Consider the following 12,801-nt stretch of genomic DNA (forward strand, 5'->3'; position numbering starts at 1 on the left):
AAGAGAATTAAACAGACCAAAGGCTCGTGTAAGTGGCTTCTAGTGTGACTTACTACTTTTATACTACATTTATGGATTTGCTTTATAGACTGATGACTTAGCTGGCAGTGACAGGAGGAGGAAAAGATTGTGTATTTGCTGATCACAGGATCATTATGAGCCATCAGGCAAGATGTGGGTGTGAAAGATGCATCTGACTGGTGAAGGACATTTAGTGGGGATACAGAAACTTTATTCTCATTTCACAAAGTTGCAGTGAAATGATAGCTGAAATATGGCTTGCAGTTCTGTTTGCCGATGTTCAGAAAGAGGAATTCAGTTGTGGCTACAATGATAATTATAGTAGTAAAGCCTATTTCATCAAGCAACAGCCAAAGGCTGGTGTGTTTATCATCACACAGCAGAAACTGTATTACAGTATGATTTACCTTTTACAAAAACACTGGAGCGAGTATCAAGGAGCCTGGAAAGCTGGCCAAGGACGAAAACAATGTAGACCCAGGATCAGATGGATCTAAAATAATGACCATGAATAAAGTAAGGTTAGAAAATGGGAAAGATATCCAACTACTAGAAGAGAAAAATCTGAAACAAATTTCAAATAGGAGTAGTAAAACAATAGAGCAGCAGTTCTATTGAAACTACTTTAATTAACAGTAACAGCAAGGAAATACATTAAAAAGAAATCTAGGCTGATAAAGGATCTGTGTTACAAAGGTAAGTGTAAGAAAGACTATTTTACAAAGTCTTGAATGCATAGAGGGCTGGACTTGATCTGTGGATCTAACATATCTAAAATACAAAGGCAATTTGCATTCTCTGTTCTAGACCGTTTCTTATCCTTTACTAATTTTTCAATACTACAGGTCTTAAGCAGTGAGAATTAAGGTAGTATAATGAGAATAATGAAATAATGCATGCTGCACATGACATAAAGGGAAAATTGGATTTGATTTAGCAAGTTGAGCTTAGCTGAGTCTGTTCTTAATATTCAAGTGAAATTTATAAGCAAACCTACAATTTCACGAGTGATGCATAATTCTCTTTGATTGATTTCCTGGCTAAAGTACAAAGATGAAATGGCTTTTTATGACTCTGAGACAGTAATAAAAAACCTGAAAATCCATTGTGCTAGGTAGGTCACCAGAGGAATCAGCCAATTGTTCTCTCTGCTGGTGCAGAGAGTCCACAAGTCCAGACGATTCACTTGGTAGCAAATGGTCTTTTCCTGCTGGGGTTTTCTTTCTTTCACAGAATACACGGCTTTTTCATGTATTGTGGTGTGTTTTCCTTTGTCACAGTTGCTTCTTAAGTTTGGGGTTTTTTTGATCCTTTAAGCCACAACTTAACCAACCAGAACTTGGGCAAGAGCTTCTTGGGCAGGGGAAAGGAAAGGGAGTTTGAACACAATTTCAGCATTTGACAATTGGTTTATCAGTTCTACTGAATTTTTCTGGAGATCAAAGGGCAAGTGTACAGTAGCTGAAAATGCACTGACTTTTCTGGAAACAGTGGCACAAGCTGAACAAGTGGACTCCATGAGTGATGTGACAGTGTTGTTGCAAGAGTGTATAGACAGTTGATATTTCTAATAAGGAGAACAGAGAGTAGTTGGCATGTGAGGAGGTGGTCACTTGAACCTCATGACCAGCCTGTTAGATTGCACAGAAAACTGTGGCAGTTGGAGGGACTTGTGTCAGCCTCATGAGTTTCACTGCTGATGGCAGTGACTGAACATCTGATTTTAGAACACTACCACGAGTTTAGGAAGCACATTTTGTGCTTTTGTCTAAAAAAAGCACTTAAAAGAAATGAGAGAGATTAGAATTGATAAATGTATTTTATTTGCAATTTCATTTTGTGTGTAGTGAATGCCTGTTTACAAGTGAGTAGCATAGTGAGTGCTGTTGAGTAATAACATAATTATTTTTCTGCATCTATGTGGATTTTTCAGAGAGTGAGGAGCGTGTATTTCTGTGTGTGTATAGTCATTGTAAAACACTCTAAACTGGCAAGAGCAGCACGGGTAATAACTACTTCAGCATTTGAATGTTGTTATTCAAAAATTACAGACTTTTAAACAGTATCTCCTTAAGATGGTCATCATGAAAGATGGATATACTGTGCTGGAAACTAGGGAATTTGTACTTGCTCTGAAATTTGTGTTAGTCTTTAGCAAAAAAGGGTTTTGTACCCTTGTGTTCACCCTTGTGAATTGTGTACCAATTCATAACACACCCTTTCAGGTAACATCTTGATTAAAAAGAATCTTAACCATACATCATGTCGGCTAAAGCCCATTTGGTATAAAGTTCATGAAATATAAATATCATATCATCATTACACATTTATTATGACGATCATGTATTGTATCATGGGGAATATTTCAGCTTGTCATCTTTGGCATGAATTGTTGTGGATTTAGAAAACTTCATGACACAGAAGAAAGCAAAAGAGATGAGAACTTTTATGGTAAACCCAGATACCGTAGGACCTATATAAAAGTGACAACGCTGAAACAAAAACCAGATGTGAAACATGGATAAGGAGATTATAGCGTTGTAGTGACACAGGTTTTTGACATAGACCCTTGTTGATATATGTGCTTTTACAGCTTTTTCCTTCCTTTCTTTAAAGCTGGAGTTAGTTGAAAAACTTTAAAGCTTAGTGTTATTAATGAGAAGTTTACTTGTAAGTGTTAAAAAGCTTTCTTGAAATGCTTGGAAAATCACAGTTTGAACTATCTATGCTTATGTTAATTTTATAATATCTTTTTTTGTTGTTTTATCACCTTACGATAGTTGCGCAAACTGCATCCTCTACCTTTAAAGACATTGTATTGCAGCTGTGCAGACAGGTTACAGCTTGAGTGTTAATTATCTTGGATGTGACATAAGAATTTCCCAAAGTGCCCTACAAAAATTCTGCCTTTTGAGACTTTATCTTGAAGGTGTGAGTCCTGATCATTATAAGCTGTGGACTTCATAGCCTAATGATACAAATTATACTGAAGCATTTTTGTCTAACTTCCAATAAAATCTAAATCCATCACAAAGAATACATTAAACAGAAATGAGACATTTCTGCAGATGCCTTTCGCATAAATTAAAATACATTCCAAATGTGAAAAGGTAGCCATGTAACGTAGGATATTTGTACTCTGTAAATGGCAATGTGTAAATAAGCCTACGTAGAATTTTTTGTGTCTTTTATATCTTAGAAGTACACTCTGCAGTTTAGAGATAAACGTTCTAATCTTAGAAGTTTACCTTCTAATCTCAGATTTTTATCTTGGTAAAAGAAATGTGAGCTTCTCATTCAACAATGGGCTCTATTTGGGACCATTTGGATGAGTAGGTTTTTGCAGAGCTGTAGGATTCTTGCAGAGAATATAGCCTGTCACCAACTTCCCAGTTGGGGAATACCTTTTCTTAGCCAAGCTGTATTTCTGCAAAATGCCATTGGAAGAACCCAAGCCTTTCAACAAGATAGATTGCATGTCACTGAGAACTGGCTAACTAAAATTCAGAACCTGAAACTATCATGGGAAGCTTGTAGGTAGTGAGTTTGGAGCATGGCTATGAAACAATATGTTGCTGGTGAGATATTCCCATCACCAAGTAAATTTGCCGCTTCTCCACCGCTCTTCAGTAAGTAGGAAACTGAGAGGTATGGAACCCTGTACAGGCCAGATAAAAGGTTTTCTTTTCTAGGTCTGGCAGGAAGAGCTTTCTCCACAATGAGATGCATTTGTTTTTACTTGAAAAACTATTCTAAGTGAATTTTTTTAAAAAAAGTTAATGTAGCATTCATGTTGCAGAGTTAAAAAAATAGAATGTCAGTTTGAGCAAAAGTTAATGTTGCTGTTGGAACTTTGTTTTGGCAGTGCTGCAGTATTTGCTATCCTGGATTTTTTTTTTTGAAGTTATAACTTAACTGCACATGTAATAAAATATACCTGGTTTCTAATGAAGCTGATTTAACTTTGAGTTGGAACTTTTAATTTATAAGCATAATTCAGAAAGAACAGGTAAAAGTTGAAGGAGGATTAATAGATTTCCAAAGGTTTTTTATGAAAAAAGAAAAGGGGTTGAGGGATTAATTCTGTATCTTGTTGCAATTCACCATATATATATAATGTGATATGTTTTTAAATGGTGTTATTGAATGTTCCCTAGTAATCTTCAGAGTGTACAGCTATACTGAACTGATTTTAAAATCAACTGATAGTTCATGTGCTTCCAGTTGGCTTTCATAAATATGAAATGCTTTATGTATGTAACCACTAATAAATATTCTTAAGGTATTAAAAAAAAAAAGTTACAGAAGTGGCTACTAAATTGCTAACGTTACCATTTTAGAGACTGTCTGATAAAAGTACGGTGATGTACTTTACATCCTCCAGACTAAAATGTACCTTGAATATCTGTTGTCTTATAATGGCAGTTGAAGCATTAGGAAAGTCTACCTTGCACAGAGGCAAGATGCCAACAAGTAGCTGAATGGCAGCGCCTTATGTAAAGAAATGATTTCTTGTGCTTCACATCATCTGCAAGAAATATGGGCAGTCCAGCTGGCCATAAGGGGAGAGGTGGAGGCAGGCAAGAAGAAGTATTGCTGGTAAGAATGTAGGAGGTTTTAGGGGTGGAAGTTTTATTTTGAGTGGGTCTCAAAAGGCATTTGTGGAGTGAGACGGAAGAACTGAGATGTGCAAAGGAACTTCAGACTGCAAGATACACGTTAATGTTCAGTTTAATGGGGAAATGTAGCTGTATCAAAGCAGCCTTTTTTGAGGTCCTAATGAATGTTTGCAAACTTGAATAAAAATCAGTAGGTATTTCACAATCCTATCAATTTCACAGTTGTGACCATATATCATGTTGCCTCAATTGCCTTGTTTCCAAGGTATGCTAAATTTGTCACAGCTCTCTAGTGATATTTAGGAGGCTGTCAACCTTTTACAGATTGTGAGATTACTAGTAAATATTTGACAACATCGAATTATTTCCAAAGCTACGAATCTGTTGGCTTCTCTGAGTTCTGGTCTGCTGAAGGACAGCATTGGACTTAACCAACAATGCCAGTAAGCACTTGCAGTGCAGGGATCACAAGAACAGTGTTTGTATGTTACTCATTAGAAAGTGGGAAAAAAAGGATGCTTTTTAAAATAATGTCAAAGAAAGTGGAGTCTTTAAGTCATGGAAAGTTAAATAACCCCCCCATCCACCCTTTAATACGTTAGGATCTTAATAGATCCTTTTCCATATTTTTCTTATCATAATTTTTATTAATGGTCTCAATATGTTTTTGAGATCTCGTTCACTGTGGTTGGAAAAAGAAAGCTAACTAGTTTTATTTTTGTATCTTGTCAGCCTTTTTCATACTCTAGAACTTGAATCCTTCCTGCATGGCAAATAATTCTTTAATAGTCCTTTTTGACTTGTAATCTTGTAAATAAGCAAATGAGAGGACGAAGGATTGTTCTGTTTTTTTCCACTGTGGTTAAAGTTTATGCATCCCGTAAAGCTACTGGTACCAGTTCCCTACTGGCTTTTGCTGTAGGCTGTGAGCATACAAACTACATGTGTTCTTATGTTCTGTCTTGTCATCTGTTATGCACTGTCAGAAGGAGGATGATGTACAGAACCTTTGTTCTGACCCAGACCAGTTGTTCACATGTACTTAACGTAGATGTGATTCTGTTCTTAATATCGTCAATCGGCAATTTTATCAGTGGTGCAGGTGATCTGCCAGCCTGGCAAAACAGGGTGAGGACAACTTTGCTAGATGGAAAATTTCCTTGATGTCAAGAATGTCAAGATCTGAGAAGGGGAGATTCTGAAAAAATGATGCAATTTATGTATTTTTGTTGAAATATTTCCCTGTAAAAATCTCTTGAGAAATGAAAATATTTCAAACGCGGTCTCCAAATGGTGAAGGCACAAATGCTAATATCTATTTTAGGTACTTACATTCAGTAAAGCTAACATCTGAAATAACTGGTAACATCTTGTGCTAGATCTCAAACTTGTGTTACAAAATATTTTATTGCACGCACAGCTGTATTAAAATATTGTTATTGTGGAGGTAGTCAATATTTGTTTGTGGTCACTCCTTAAGTAGACTGCTTTCTTTAGATACCATACTGCACTGTGAAGACAGTTTTAAAAATCATAGCAAATATTAGAATATTGGCAATTTAAGCAGCACTTGTACGAAATACAGCAGTAATTTCTAATAATGTGTTTACAGAGGGAGACTTAGGTCTCCAAAAGGAAATATTTTATTTCTGGCTAGGAAACATGAAATTTGGAATCTGGAGGAAATTCCAAACATCTTAGGGTTTGGCCGGCAATGAATTAATGGGCTAATGGAAGTTTGAGGGGTAACAACCACAGACCTCTGGGCGGACTTGATGTGTATAGTTTCTTTATCCATTGGTCTCCTTTACTTCATTTTCTTTTCAACAAATCAGATTTCTTTGGATTTGTGTCCTTTCTGTGATCAGCTTACACTTCACTCTCCACTGTCAGCTTGACAGATTCTTGCTCAGTTGAGTAAGATTATGTGAATAATATCATCTGTTGAAATGCGTCAGAATATGCAAACCCATCTCAATTTTGCAGGCTTCACTATTCTACTTCATTCGTACCTATCAAAAATGAAGAAATCCTTTTGCATGTGCAACACCAGCTTGTTTTGATAAAAGTAGTCATCATCTTAAACATCATGAGAGCATCATCCTATAGAGAATGATTTTCCTGAAGATTCAGGGAAGTGTGTACCTCAAACCAGACTGGAAGCAGAGGAGTTTGGAAGAGTTTAAAAGCCATGGAAAAATTGTTTCTACACATCTTAAATTTGGGGGCCAGTAGCTGAATGCATGCTTTTAACTCAGTAGTCTCTGCATAACAGTCTGAACGTTTTTCCCCTATCAGAGCTATAAGGTACAGTGTTGTGGATACATGTGTACTTCCTTAGGGCGCAGTCCTACCATTAAAAAAAAAATCCCAGAAAGGATTGGATTGAATGCTATGTTGGCAGCTGAAAGCCAGTCAACAGAGATAATACTGACTCTCTCCCCGCCATGACTGTTCCTAACTATGCAGTAGAGTGGAGTGAGCAGGTAGAGAAAATCTCTAGGAGAAGCACAATGCCTATGCTGTGCAAGCCCGGAAATGCAGTTAATTGAAGACAGAAGTTGCTGGCACTCATGAACTGTTTCTTCAGCCTTCAGCAGTGAAGGTACTTAAAGATGGAAAGGTGTAGTGTGTTTGAGTAACAAGAACATGTGAAGTTCTTACCCTGTTATTTACGCAGTTTGAAAAGTTGTTTGAGCTTGCTTTATTATATGCATTAGTAAGAGCTGGAGAATTTTGTTGTGTTTCAGCTGAAGTCAGGTCCTGATAGCATTTTTAGAATCATGATACTAAATTTAATCTGGACTTTTAAAATCATGGAGGAAAACCTTCTTTAGAGTGGGATACCGATATGCAGATTAAAGATTTTGCCTCTTTAGCCAAGAATAAATCTTCAGTTCCGGGACATTTTACAAATAGTACAAAGTCTAAGATTACCAGAATGTATTTCAAAACACTTAGTAAGTGTTGAACTATTAAACAAGGATTGTCTTTTGCACTGTACATTGAAGAAAACCTTTCATTTTTATACTGCAGATGACATGGATATTTTGGTGCTGGTGGTTGTAATATGCTTATTAAACTATACGTACATTTTCTACATCTGATAGGGATGCATTTTTCCTATGACAGTATTGCCACTTGCCTTGGGCAGTATGGTGGGAGCATGAAGGACCGTTTCGAACAGCCTGTCCTTGCACACGGTGTGCGTCTGCTTCACAAGCCAGTGGAGGGTGGACTGCAGGGAAAATTTTTATTGGGGTCAGGACATGGCAACTCTATGTCCTTTTATTACTGAAATCTGGTTTAAGATGCCTGTTGAACGGATGAAGAGACAAGAGAGTAATGAGAAAACAGGAAAGGTGTCACACGGTGGGAGCTTACTTCAGGTGAGAATTAGGAAATTTTGATTCTACCGCTTGTTTAGGGGAACACACCGTTATTAGGCACGCCTGTGCCCATGCAAGCACGCAGCTGGTAGTAATAACCTGCGGGAGGGGGAGAGGTATGTAGCTCTGTACGGATGGCCTCTGTGGGGCACTGCCCTGTGCCGGCCACAGCTGGTTCTGGCAGGCTGCAACGGACCCGCCGCTGCCGGGCGCAGCCGAGCCCCTCAGCCAAGATGGCAACACCCCTGGGAAAAGGAAAGGCTAAACTGCTGTGTGAGGAGTGAGGGGAAAAAAGTGACAGAAACATCCCTGCAGACACCACAGGTAGAGGAGGAGGAGGAGGAGGAGGAGGAGGTGGTGCTCCAGACACCAGAGCAGATATCCCCGCTGCAGGTCCTCCCTGGGGCCCTCCCCGTGGAGGACCTCAGGCCAGAGCAGGTAGGCATGCCCTGAAGAACACTGCAGGCCGTGGAGAGCCTACGCTGGAGCAGGCTTATCCTGAAGGGCTGCAGCCTGGGGCGAGGGAGGAAGGGTAAAGTGGGAGGGTGAGGGAGCAGCAGAGGCAAACTGTTTTGTGCTGATCATACCCCCCGTTCCCCACCTGCCCTGTGCCGCTTAGGGTGCAGGGGGAAGGTGGTGTTTTCATTTGTCTTTGTTTCTCACTATCCAAATGTGTTTTAATTGGCAATAAATTAAATTAATTTTCTGCAAGTCAAGTTTTATTTGCCCATGATGGTAATAGCTACATGATTTCCCTGTCCTTATCTTGACTCATGAGCTTTTTTTTTTTTAAATCTTATTTTCTCCCCTGTCCTGTAGGGGAGGGGGAGTAGGAGAGCAGCTGGGTGGGTGTCTGGCAGCTGGCCAAGATCAACCCACCACAGCGGTGAATTGTTTAGTGAATGAAATGTTTTGCTTTGACATGTCAAGCTACAGGATTAGAAACTGCTACTACATAAGTGACTAATAATAAATTGTAGACCAGTGAGACTCACCCTTTGGAGCTGGTGAACTACTTTGTTTAAAAAAGTAAAAAAAGCCTTAATGTTCTAACATTTCTTTGAAGTCTGTGTTATGTTGTCTGCATTTATTATTACATTTCAGTGAACCTCTGTGATGAAAACAACACAACGTATTGGCAAAATTCTATTTTATAACTGTCTTGCGGGATATAAAGTCTCCTTTTTGACACAATGTTATCTGTGCCCCATCTCTTCTCTGCGATATTAAAATGGGAATGACTTAATCTCTCACTGTAGTACATGCTTGTGGATATTCTTCTGTCATGCTGTTTTTTTTGTGATAATGATAGCAAGGTAAATGTATTTTTTTTCTTTTCTTACTTCTCAATTCCTGTTCTTAGGAAAGCGTATTCATTTTTCTTAGATTCCTTTGCTACCTTATTTGTATAAATTCTGCAAGAAACAATATTATGTTCAAAATGTGCATTGTTTCAACTTTGAATGATAACAAGCTGCCACTCTGAATTGGTATGCACGGAAGAGTATATGAGAGTTTAAAGAAATCTTTGTCAATCTTGACATTTCCTGGCTTATACCCTGTACCTGGTAACTGTATGCATAGGCGGTCCTCACAAATTTACTTCACTTTTATGTTTGTATAACTTCTCATGGTAATACAACTTTATTAGAAACAGTAGACTTACTTCAGCTTTTCATAGGATACATGACAGAATGTCAAATCCTTATATATGCTCCAAATAGGGAAAAAAAAATTGCTGTCCTCTTAGGAAAAATGCTGGGCAGAAAAGATTAGCATGAGTGTTCTGACACAGATGTTAGAAATAAGATGGCAAAGCAGTTTTTGTTATAATGTCTTTTATCAGGTGCAATTGCCCAGAATATTCAGATATTTTTCATTCTTCATCTCTCCTCCGTTTCCAACTGGATATAAGAAAAAAAAAAACAGCAAGCAGCTTTCATATTTCAGAAGAATTCTGATCTACCTACTTTTTGTGATTATTGGCATATTTCAGATGTGAACTATTTCTATTTTAGATAAGACAAAAAGTTAGTTTTCATTCAGGGCTAGTGTTTCCACATGGCTTTTTTGTGTTTGTTTCTTTTAAGAAAGTGAAAAATCTTGATATGATGTGAATGTATGTTGTGGAGAGCTTTCATTTATGAGGGCAAGTGTCCACTTTAAAATACATGTGGTGGATGTGAGTCCATTTCAGAGTGTCTGTACTTAGTCCCATGTCATGCTTTACATGCTCATTTGATGAAGTCTGCCCTGTATTTATGGTCTCACTCTACTGCATAAAGTAAATAAAATGCAGAGCAAGCACCCAGTTCATCCTTACTTAGGACGTCTGAGGAATTTTTTGCCAAATGAGGTTGTCCTGGGCTTGAACTCTACTGAGATGTATGTGTGCTACATTTAAGTTTTGTTTTATTTCAGGTAAGAAACTTGAAAATGCAGGGATACATGAATGCAGGGGAAAGAATGGCATGTTATGTTACCTTTGCATGAGATAAGTCCACTATCCTGGTAGCCTTTTCAATTGCAGCTGTCAGCTGTAGCTTTTCAGATGAAACTGGTGGGAGATGGATCAGTTCCTCAGAACTCACTCACAGTTCTACCCCAGATGCATATTATTTTTTTACATTTTTTTAATATTTGTTTTGCTGTGCATATTCATGATATGGACGTTTTGCCATTTGAACTGTCTCAAGCCTGTATTTGGCCCTGGCATCCAATATCTGAAAACACATTGAAACTGCAGTGCTTTAATGCATGGTTGTGATTTTCTCTGGTTTCTGTGTTTAGTTTTATGGCAGAAGATCTTCTTAACTCTACTTCTAATGGTTATGAAAAAATAAGGGCATGGTTGGCAAGGTTACGGCTTCATCTTCCCTTTACTGTGAAATTGTCCAAGAGATAGAGAAATAATCACGTCAAAATGATTATTTGGTTACCCAGATTTGTCTGAAAATTACCCATTTGAATTTATGTAACTGAGGTTGATTTTATTGAATAAACTTTACGTTAGTGTTCAGTTCTTTAACTTGTGACTCAGCAGACTGGCAATAATTTTTGGAGTTCTCTACCAATGGATTAATCTTCAGCTTGTGCAGGGAGCTGAAAGAAAACACAAAATGTCAGTGGTCCTAGCACAGCTTTTCAGTATGTCTGCTGTTCTTCAGTATGATGCTGAAGAACAGCATTTTAAAGCCCTGGTTTCGTTTTGCAAAGAGAATGAAGACAGAAGAAATATGGCAAATGGCTATGATTGAGTCTGTGTTCAAGATTGGACTAAAGCCTTGTATTTTGTAGGTGGACAGGAGAAACCTTTAGCACCACCTGATGGGCTGCTTATTCCTGTTCTATATCCAGAGTTTATCAGCATCTTTCATAGGCTAAATAATGATTTAAAAAAAAAAAAATCTATGCTTGAGTGAAATTCAGCATTACACATAAAAATTGAAAGAAAAAGAGTTTATGCATTTTACTAGTATTTGAGAACTATGCTTTTAAATAAAATTTCATTTAACATCACTTATAGTTTATATTAGAAAAGTTAATTGTTATGTAAAGGTAACATTATTCAAGATATATAGAAGTGGCGTCTGCTAGGTGTACGGAAAGTACCTAGCAATACATAAGTAGCTAATCTTCTAAATGTAGCATTTAAAACTCATAATGAAGATAAACTGACCTAAAAAGTAAGTGCAAAGAGGAAACGGAACAGCCAAACAAACCCAGCTACTCTTATGTTTCTGTGCATTGTTAATGATGACCTTTCAACATCTGTTCAGCATTCTGCAGCTAGTGTAGCTGATTGAAAAATTAAATGTATTCACATTTATTTAACGTGATTGTGCAGAGAGATTGTGTTGGGTTTTTTCTTTTTAAAGTAATGCCCACTTGTGTTTGAAGGAAATTGTATTTTGTACCACCTATAAAATTTAATTTTGTTTTCTTGCTTGGATCAGAATTTCTTTTTGATGATTTATCCATATGTCAGGCAGGATATCCAATGTGATAATGGCATCTACATAATTCCAGAAGAAACAAAATTCTTTTCTATTTCTCTCCATTCATATTACATGGAAACATAGAGAAGAGCTCTTTGCTTCTTTTAGTCAGATGTACCACATTGTTTTCTTTCTGTAGCAAAACTTTAATAGGTTTTTAAGTTTAGAAAATGAGAAAGTTAACTGTCAGTCTTGCTGATGACATTTTCTAGGAGGAAAAAAAACCACAAAACCTTACTGTCTCCAACTTTCCTCTTGATAGGAACTTGCATGTGTTGGCAGCTTAACAATTTGAGCTGAGTTAGATTTGTATGGTATTTATATAAATACATTTTATACTAGTTTTTTTAACTTTGGCCACACTCTTGTAATATTAGATATGCATCTGGTGTGTTAGCTTTTTATGTGTGTTTGTGTGTATAAATATGTTGGGGCGGGGGGGAAGCTAACCAACTAAATGGCTGTATTAGAATGTTTTTCTGTTTTAGCTGCTGACAACCAAGGAGGGATTGCTGCCTTTTTTGACACTTTTTTTTTTAATTTGAAAAAGTGTAAAAGGAGTGTCACAAGACACTTCTTTTTTTTTTTTTAATTTGAAAAAGTGTAAAAGAAGTGTCACAAGATGTCTTTTCCAGCTTCATAGTTGTTCAGGATGTATTCTTATGCTCTAAATTACTCCTCTTATTTCATTAAATATGGTTATCTAAAAATGTGACAATACACTGAGTAATAAAACTAGTGTATAGACTTTTCTGTACATGCTGTACATATTTA

The 12,801-nt window shown here is 37.2% G+C and overlaps 1 protein-coding gene across 1 annotated transcript in view; it reads left to right on the forward strand.

Moving 5' to 3' along the window:
- ADAMTS19 (ADAM metallopeptidase with thrombospondin type 1 motif 19) overlaps positions 1–12,801 on the forward strand; it is a 153,267-nt gene that overhangs the window by 18,947 nt on the left and 121,519 nt on the right. The window lies entirely within an intron of this gene.

This window comes from Calonectris borealis, chromosome Z, assembly GCF_964195595.1.
Source record: "Calonectris borealis chromosome Z, bCalBor7.hap1.2, whole genome shotgun sequence".
NCBI lineage: Eukaryota > Metazoa > Chordata > Aves > Procellariiformes > Procellariidae > Calonectris > Calonectris borealis.